The sequence below is a fragment of the Gossypium arboreum genome, chromosome 1 (genome assembly GCF_025698485.1).
Source record: "Gossypium arboreum isolate Shixiya-1 chromosome 1, ASM2569848v2, whole genome shotgun sequence".
In the NCBI taxonomy this organism is placed as follows: Eukaryota; Viridiplantae; Streptophyta; class Magnoliopsida; order Malvales; family Malvaceae; genus Gossypium; species Gossypium arboreum.
In genome coordinates, this window is record NC_069070.1 from 8004245 (window position 1) to 8012759 (window position 8515).

At 29.4% G+C, this 8515-nt stretch overlaps 1 long non-coding RNA gene across 1 annotated transcript; it reads left to right on the forward strand.

Annotated features, from left to right (window-relative positions):
- The first annotated feature begins 2044 nt into the window (after positions 1-2044).
- Positions 2045-3069, forward strand: LOC128291776 (uncharacterized). Its single transcript, XR_008281653.1, has 2 exons — positions 2045-2423; positions 2683-3069. It is a non-coding gene; the product is annotated as an uncharacterized LOC128291776 (long non-coding RNA).
- The last annotated feature ends 5446 nt before the right edge of the window (positions 3070-8515 follow it).

The window sequence follows — 8515 nt, forward strand, 5'->3', positions numbered from 1 at the left end:
AAATTATTCCTAAAGTCGTAGAATTTTCTTCTGATTCAAATGCAGTTCGATCGAGCTTTTGTTGAGCTAGCGGAGGGACCAATCTTGTAACAACACATTTTTCAGTGGTGTCAGAAACAGTAGTTTCGGAGTCACAAATTCGATGAGTAAGTTCGAAAATGTTATTATTTAATATTTACGAGTCAAATGTGGTATTAAAATAAAATTTGAATTGACAATTTATATTATTTGAATGAATAATTAAGGTCAAGTGATATGATCCTAAAGTCAAGTGATTTTAGAAAATGAGGTATCGAGAATTCGTTTTTATAAACCAAATATTTTGTAAAATATTTATGGAATGTTATTAAGGTTGTATTAAAGTTTGGTTAAGAAAATTAAAAAAGACTAAATTGTAAAAGATACAAAAGTAGAATTTTATTAACTAAATGAGTCAAATAGAATTATTGAAGGATATAAATGGCATTTATGCGATGTTCAATTATAGTGGACGGTGATAGTATGGTTTTAAGTGAAAGTTTGTTAATTATTGTCGAAACCATGTTTATTTTGGAAAATGGGGATCGACTTTTGAAAACGAAAAGTTGGGAGTCGCCACCGACTTTTTTGAGGTGTAATCGGATCACCTTGAGGTTGATCGTTTTAATAAAATATTTGATTTATTAAAATAATAAATTTAGGTCTACGAAAATTGAGAAAAAGGGTTCGGAAGTCGGTTACGCACGAGGAAGGTTTAGACCCCCGTAACGCCCAAAATTGGTACCAATTGATTATTGAATGTCCTATCGTTGAAAATTTAGAAAAAATTTAAAATACGATTCCTTTAAAAATGTATGAACAATTCGAATTGGATTTTAAGGTTTACTTGCTCCAAAGAAATAAAATACCACATCCAGTACGTTAGGACACGATACTTTAAGCCTCCAAAGACTAAGATCACCTCATAATTTCCAAAACACGCAACGAACTCTTAAAAGGGTACTCCGTTATTTGGAAAAAGAGAAAAACGAAACCCAACACGTTAGGACACGATTTCTCGAATTTCCAAACACGAAACATTGCCTTATTTTGAAGAGTTTCGAATAAGTAATTATGAAACCGGCTCAAAATATATTCGCTTGGTTTACTTTAAGGGTAATAAAACAATCGATGTTGAGTGAAAATGCGGATTTTGTAAAAAACATGATGCAATAATAAGAAACTAAATCATAATTCTAAGCATGAAACGATAATAAGTGGATTCAAATTGAAAACGAAAGAAATAACACGTGATACACAGAACTACATGAAACCAATATAACACAAAACAATTTAAAAACCATACGAACAATATACAAAGGAATAACATATATTAGAATTCAAAATAGTTTATATGTATAAAAAACGGCTAATATATTAGTGATTATTTTAAAAAAATATTGAAACGAATAATATGTAACATAATTTCAAATGAAACAAATTGACTAAACGAATGATATATTTATATGAAAATAATAAATGAAAATAACGATATACAAAGACCAAAGTAATTAACATAAATAAAATATGCAATAAAAACAAGATCCTCAAAAGAAAGCCAAGCTATATACTGAATAATTTTAAAGAAAATATATACAATAAATTTAGAAAATATTTACATAAAATAATATGAAAGCAACAATGTACATAGAATAGAGTTAATCATAAATTATATGCCTAATAACATAGATATGAGAACATTTCAATGTAATAACATACAAAAAAAATAAAACAATAATATTTTTCAAAAGAAGAAGTGGAATTGTCAAAATTATTTAAAATACATATATACAAATAAATAAAGAAAATAAAAAATGTTAAATGAACCTTTTTAAGAAAAAGTGAATTATGGAAAACTCAATTAAAATAAAATTAAAATAAAAGGGATATTTTATAAAAAAGTAAATCATTGAAATAGAATCGTGGACCAAAACAAACGCGTATAAACGCTTGGGACTAAAACTGAAAATAAACTAGACCCCCAAACGTGTTGTTTCAGCGCGGATTAAAATGAAAATATGCGCAAGTCCCAGGGATAATTTAAAAGAAATAAAAAACAAATATGGCTTAATTAGACAGTAGTGCAAGGGAGGGGGACTAAACGCGGAAATTATCCATTTAGAGAAATCATGCGCATGAACCAAGTCAAAAAAGCTGTCTGTTCCTTCCCCCAATGCCATTTCCTTTTATTAACCATTAAAACCCCTTTTTTTTTTTTTTTCTGTCAAAAAACGTTTTAACCTTTATTTTTTAAAAAAAGAAACCCAAAAATGTTTTATGAAATTCCTTATTCTCCCTTACTATCCCTTTTGTCTTCCAGCCGAAAAGGCCACCAATGGTTCACCCAACCGCCGCCGTGACTCCGGTGAGTCTCCCTTCGTCGACGCGAGCACGACGTGACTCCGGTGAGTCTCCCTCTCTCTCCTAATGTTTCTCTCACGCAAGAAGAAAATGAAAGAATAATAACAAATTCAAAAAGGGAAAGAAACTAAAAAATCACCTTTTACAAATATTATTGCTTTTGGTCTCTGCTTGTATTTGATTTCATATATATTTCCACTATTGTATTCGTAGAAAGAGAACCCCCCCTTTACAATGAAAAATTGAAGGCTTTTATAGCCAAAAACCATACATTATCTTCCTTTTTCTTTGCTCTAATTGCAGGTGTTGTGATGTCGTGGAGGAGTGCACGATCGTGGGGCATGGATGCGCGAGATAGAGGTCGCGTGTGGGCGTGCCGACGTGCGTGGGAAGCTGATCATGGGGGCTACAGCGCCAACTGCTTTCAGAACTCTTAGTGTTGTTGGAATTTTATGTTATTGGCTTAGGCCATTTAGGCCAGCTAGGGAGTTGGGCCACTACAATTTGGGCTTGTTTAAATTTGGGATTGGTTTCTTTTTTGTTTTAATTATTTTTGCTTTTATGTGTATATGGGCTATAATTGGGTATTTGGACCGGGCAAAAATTGGGTTTTACAATTATAATTTGAATTTAATAATAAAACATGAAAGAAATATAAAATAAATGAATCAAATTCATCATCTTTTATCATTTTCTTCGTCCAACCGAGTGCACCATGGATGAACTAATGAGAAATTCGACCAAGCTTCCAAACTTTGCATGGGTATGTTATTTTAGCCCATTTTTAGTAATTTTATATTTTTGATATCCTAATAGCTTAATCTAGTTAACTTATGGACTAATTTATAAAATTGTTAAATATTTTGAATTTTGCTATTTATGATTTGGTGATGTTTTTGAAATTTTATGATAGATTATAAAGCTTGGTTGTTAAATATAAGTATTTTGTTGAGTAATTTTTATGATTTTCAAGTTTAGGGACTAATTTATGAAAAATATTTCAAATTATGATAAATATGGGCTTTAGTAGGGTTACAAATGATTAAATTGAATAAAATGGTTAATTTGCATGTTTTGGGCTGAGGGACTAAATTGTACAAAATTAAAACATTAGAGATAATTTTATAAAAATATCAAAAATGACTTAATTGTATAAAATGAATTCATTTTTCTATTAGAATTAGTGAATATACATATATTCATGGGAGTCCCTCACAAGTTCACTTTGTCTAACAAATTACAATATACATATATGTAAGGGGTAGAACCATTCACGAGAATCTCTTGTCAGTTCTTTGTCATATTCATATATAAGTAGGTATATATAAGCAATCTGGTTTTTACTGTTCGAGGGGCGTAACCGTTTGAGGATGTGAAAATAAGATTTCATATGGTAACCGCTCATAAGGCCATAGGCTGATATAGGGGGCTGGCAAGGGCCTGACCCCTAAAATAGAAAATTTCTATTTAGGTCATTGATTTTTTTTAATTTTAAATTATTAAATATAAAATTATACTTTGACACCTTAAAATTATAAAAATTTAATTTAATTTTTTAAAAATTATAAAGACATAAACTATAAAAAATTTAAAATTTTATTCCGCCCTTAAAATTTTGCTATGATTTGGCTATTGCATAAGCTGCAACCACTCGTAGATGTGAGAATAGAGACATCCGGCGGTAACTGTCCAAACCGAAAACCAATGGTCAGCAACAATTAAAGGCAAAATTGAGAATACTTAGCGGCAGCAGATCGAAGCATCTGCAATAGTGGGTGGTAATTGTTCGTGGCACCTGCTATAAACCTCTCGTGGGCCTTTGCTTTTCCTGTATTATCATTTTTCTTTTTCTTTTTATAACCACAAAATATATATGCATACGAGGTATGGAGTGTACTCGTGAGAACCTTTCAATTGGGTTTCATTTCATAAATAAATACTTAATATATGCATACATACACAAGGGGATACCCCGTAAGTTCTCCTTTGCCATTCCAATCTTTTTCTTTTAATAAAAATATACACGCATGTCACCCCCGCGAGTTTCATCTCTCATTTTTATTTCATAATTCACTTATCATTATTATTTTTTTATAAAATGGTGTATATGCATGCAGGGGTTGTTGCACCTTGTGGGGAACCCCTCGTGTTTCCTTCCTTTACCACTTTATTATTATTAGTATAAAACTGAATATAATATATATGTATGTATATACCCGAATGCTTTAACATCTTTATAGAACCTTTGCAACATCTATGGCTTTAATCTTCACTGTACTAAAAATTAGACCCAATTAACATTTTCCATGTAACTAGATTCTATATGAAAATCAGACATGAGAGATGGTGTCCTGCCTTACCGATAATGATTGAATTAGAAGAGATTGAGTCTTGTTCAATTTTCTTGATGCAATATTATCCACCCAGAGGTTACACGTATACAACAATCAGTTTGAATGTGCAAATGTAGATATACATGTACATACGTATATAGTTAATTGAATCCAGCTGAGGTAGCCTAATTAGATCAGTAGTAGAACTCATCCTACAACATAGGGTTTCAGTCTAAGCTTTAATGTGGATCAAAACATACATGTCATTAAAATATACAGAAGCAACCTTCTTGTTCTCTAATGTACACCCTACATTTCAATAATAAAGTCATTGAGAGGAATGGTATGTTGTTGCAATATCATGATTGAGGTATCTTGGAGGTATTTATAGATAAGTGAGAGTTTTTATCAAATTATTCTATTTAGTGAGTTTTGAGTGATCTAATAAAAGGTCCAACTGAATCCAAATTGAGGTAAGATATAACAATATCATCCATAAATCAAATACATTATCAAAAGATTTAAAAAAAATAAATTCAAATAGCTTTATCCTTAATTCACTTATAGTATATATAAAATGGATAATATAATTTTTGACCCTTGAACTTGGTAACTAAGTTCACTTTGGTATTTGTACTTTTTTTTTGTCCACTTTGGAACCTAAACTTGGCAATTAGATCTATTTTGGTCCTTGAACTTGGATTCCATTAAGGTTTGATGATGTGGCCAATGTTATTGGAACAAGATCAAGTGAGTGAGTCGGACTAATTGGATCGAGAATCCATTGATATAATGGTCCGAACAAAGGGGTTGAATGAATTGAATCAGAACATACTTGAAATTGATAGAAATTGAAAACTAGGATAAAAATCAGCAGCTAAATATGTTGAATCAGAACATACTTGAAATTGATAGAAATTGAAAACTAGGATAAAAATCAACAGCTAAATATGTTGAATCAATTTAATTTTCAAAACACTGGATGTGACACTCTAAGATTGCACTATATTATCAACTGAATTTTTTAATTTTCAAGTTTAAGAACCAAAATAGATTTAATTATTAAATCAAAGTGAGAAGTTGGACTAAAAAAAGTATAAATACCAAAGTGAAAATAATTACTAAATTTGTGCCAAAACTATATAGAATTATACATTATCTGCATCGAATAAAAATCATTAAATTTAAAACATTAATATTATGGAAAACAAATTAGGAAGAGACGATTCTTGTCTAAAGTAATAGAAATGACAAATTACATAGTTCGTCATTTATTTTTCATAAGTTTTTATTTTGAACATTGAAATAAAAGATTTTACAAACCGGGCATTGATTTTAACAATTGTTTTTTTTTAGTTACCAACTTTAATAAGTTTTCATTTTGATCATCCTCCATTAATTCAATGTTATTTACACTCAATTCAGTCTCCTAACTTTAATAGGTTTTCATTTTGATTACTCATTTTTCTTTTCAAAAACTAATTTTACTTTTACTTTTTAGATTTAGTTTTAGTTTTTTAGTAAAAGGAATAGCTTGTGGTTTTATACGGAATTACCTAAGTTTTTATAGGAAAAACTTAGATTTTCATAGGGAAAATCAATTTTATCTTTTCACTTTACTTTACTTTTCCCTTTTTAGAATTAATTTTATTTTTTCAGTAAAAGGAAAAAAACATGGGATTTTACAATCTGAGGTTTTTCTTATTATAGGAAAAACCAATTTATCTAACGGATGTGATCAAAACTTATTAAAGTTGAATTACAAAAATGAAAAGGGTTGTTAAATAGTTGTCCCGAATTTGTAAAATTTTTATTTTTGATGCTAAAAGTAAAAAATTATAAAAGTTGAATGACGAATTATATAAATTACCATAATAGAAAACACCTATTACATACGCCATTATAAATGATAATATTAATCTTAAAAGCACAAACCAAAAAAGCAAAGACTTCCATTTCTTTTCCCTATTTGGATGTGGGGAAAAGCATCATGTTTCAAGCCCTTTTTGAATGGTCAAATTATAGTTTTGTGTTTTAATATCATCATAGTTTGAGATTTAGTCTATATATTTTAATTTAGTATGATATAATATTTATTTATATAATATCATTAGTTATTTTAAATATGTAATATCGTTAATTATTTTAGTTAAAATGATTATATGATTTTTTCTAAAAATAATCTTTCCATCTCATCATGTTCATATGGATCTTTTTTATAATGAAACACCAACATTTGAAAAAAATAGTTCATGATATTGATTTATATAAATTAAGTAATTACATTATAAATAGAGGATCAAATAATATCATTAAAATATAAAAACTAAACCTTAAATTTGAGTATAGTATAGAGATCAAAACGAAATCTTGATTTTTTTTTTCTTCATTGAATGTAGTTTCAATTGCATACACAATTTCAACCTAGGTTTGGGCCTTATGAGCTAAATTACCCAAAAAGGAGTTCATTAAGATTTTGGACTCAAATTTGTAGGCAAGATTATAAGGCAATGAGTGATGGAATAACTTTATGTTTCCAAAAGGAAAAAAAAGGGATAAAGCACACTTTATATGGATAATGTTAGCCATCAATTATACCCCACTACTTTTAGTTGTATAATCGAAGTCGGAAATTATTGTATTCTTCTATAGGTTAAATTCACAAATTAGCTCTTAAATTATATCAGTTTTTTTTTATACTTATTTTTTGGTTCATTTTAGTATTTAAACTATTATTTTGTCCTTATTTACCCCAGAAAGTTTAATTTCTGCCAATAAGAACGTGACACATGTCAAATGATGTCATCCACTTTAGTTTTTTGGGGGGAAAATCAAAACAAAAAAAAAGAGTATCAAAATGAGACAATGAATGTAATTTAAGGACTGAATAGTGAATTAAACCTTTTCTAGGCGTATCAGCAGCAATTAAAGCTTAGAAACCTCCACTAGAGAATTATTGAGTCACTTATAGGATTAGGTACTTGTCCTAACTTCATTGATGATATCCCATATGATTGGAAGGCAAGTTCTACTCTTTTCTACTATTTCTTGTGTTAATTTCAGTATTAAATAATTTTGTAAAAGTAATTAGGATCAAGCAAAATAAAATTAGGTCAGTGATTGTGGTTTAAAGCCCACCCCCAAATCTTTAAAAGTTACAAAAACAAGAGCCCTAATCCTTGAAACAAGAGTCAAAGCGAATGAATCCATCCACGTATCGGAGGTACACGATGGAAGCTGCATTTGCACTTCATTATTAACCCTACTTTTCTGTGGGAAGCTATATAAAAAGCTATACTACTGTTAGCATCTTATTGGTGTCAGATTTGCATGTGCAATTATACAAGGTAAAAAGTTTTGGTTACGTGAGCTCAAAACTTGGAACTTCATCCTTTGTCTTTTAGATTGAATAATAAGGGTTCTGATTTTTTTAAAATAAAGTTTTGGTAAATAAAGATATTTCATTGATCATATAACAGTATTTTTATTTAAGGAATCATATTTCTCTTTATACACGGAATTGCACTTTTCCTTTTGGGCGAACTATGGTGAGTAGAGTTAGATGAATATATTAAGGCTGCAAATTAGGTTCTTTTCCAAGTAAAAGTCTATAGACATACAGTAGGGTTAGCTTTTGGGCATGAAAATGAGCGAAGGCCCGTAATCTGACCGATGATAAGGTGGAATTAGATTCCAGATTCTTAATTATAAGCTTCCCAGTTTTTAAAATTAATATCAGTGTAACTTTATCCATCTGATTTCACAATTTTTAACATATGGAAATATTAATATAGAATAACTTT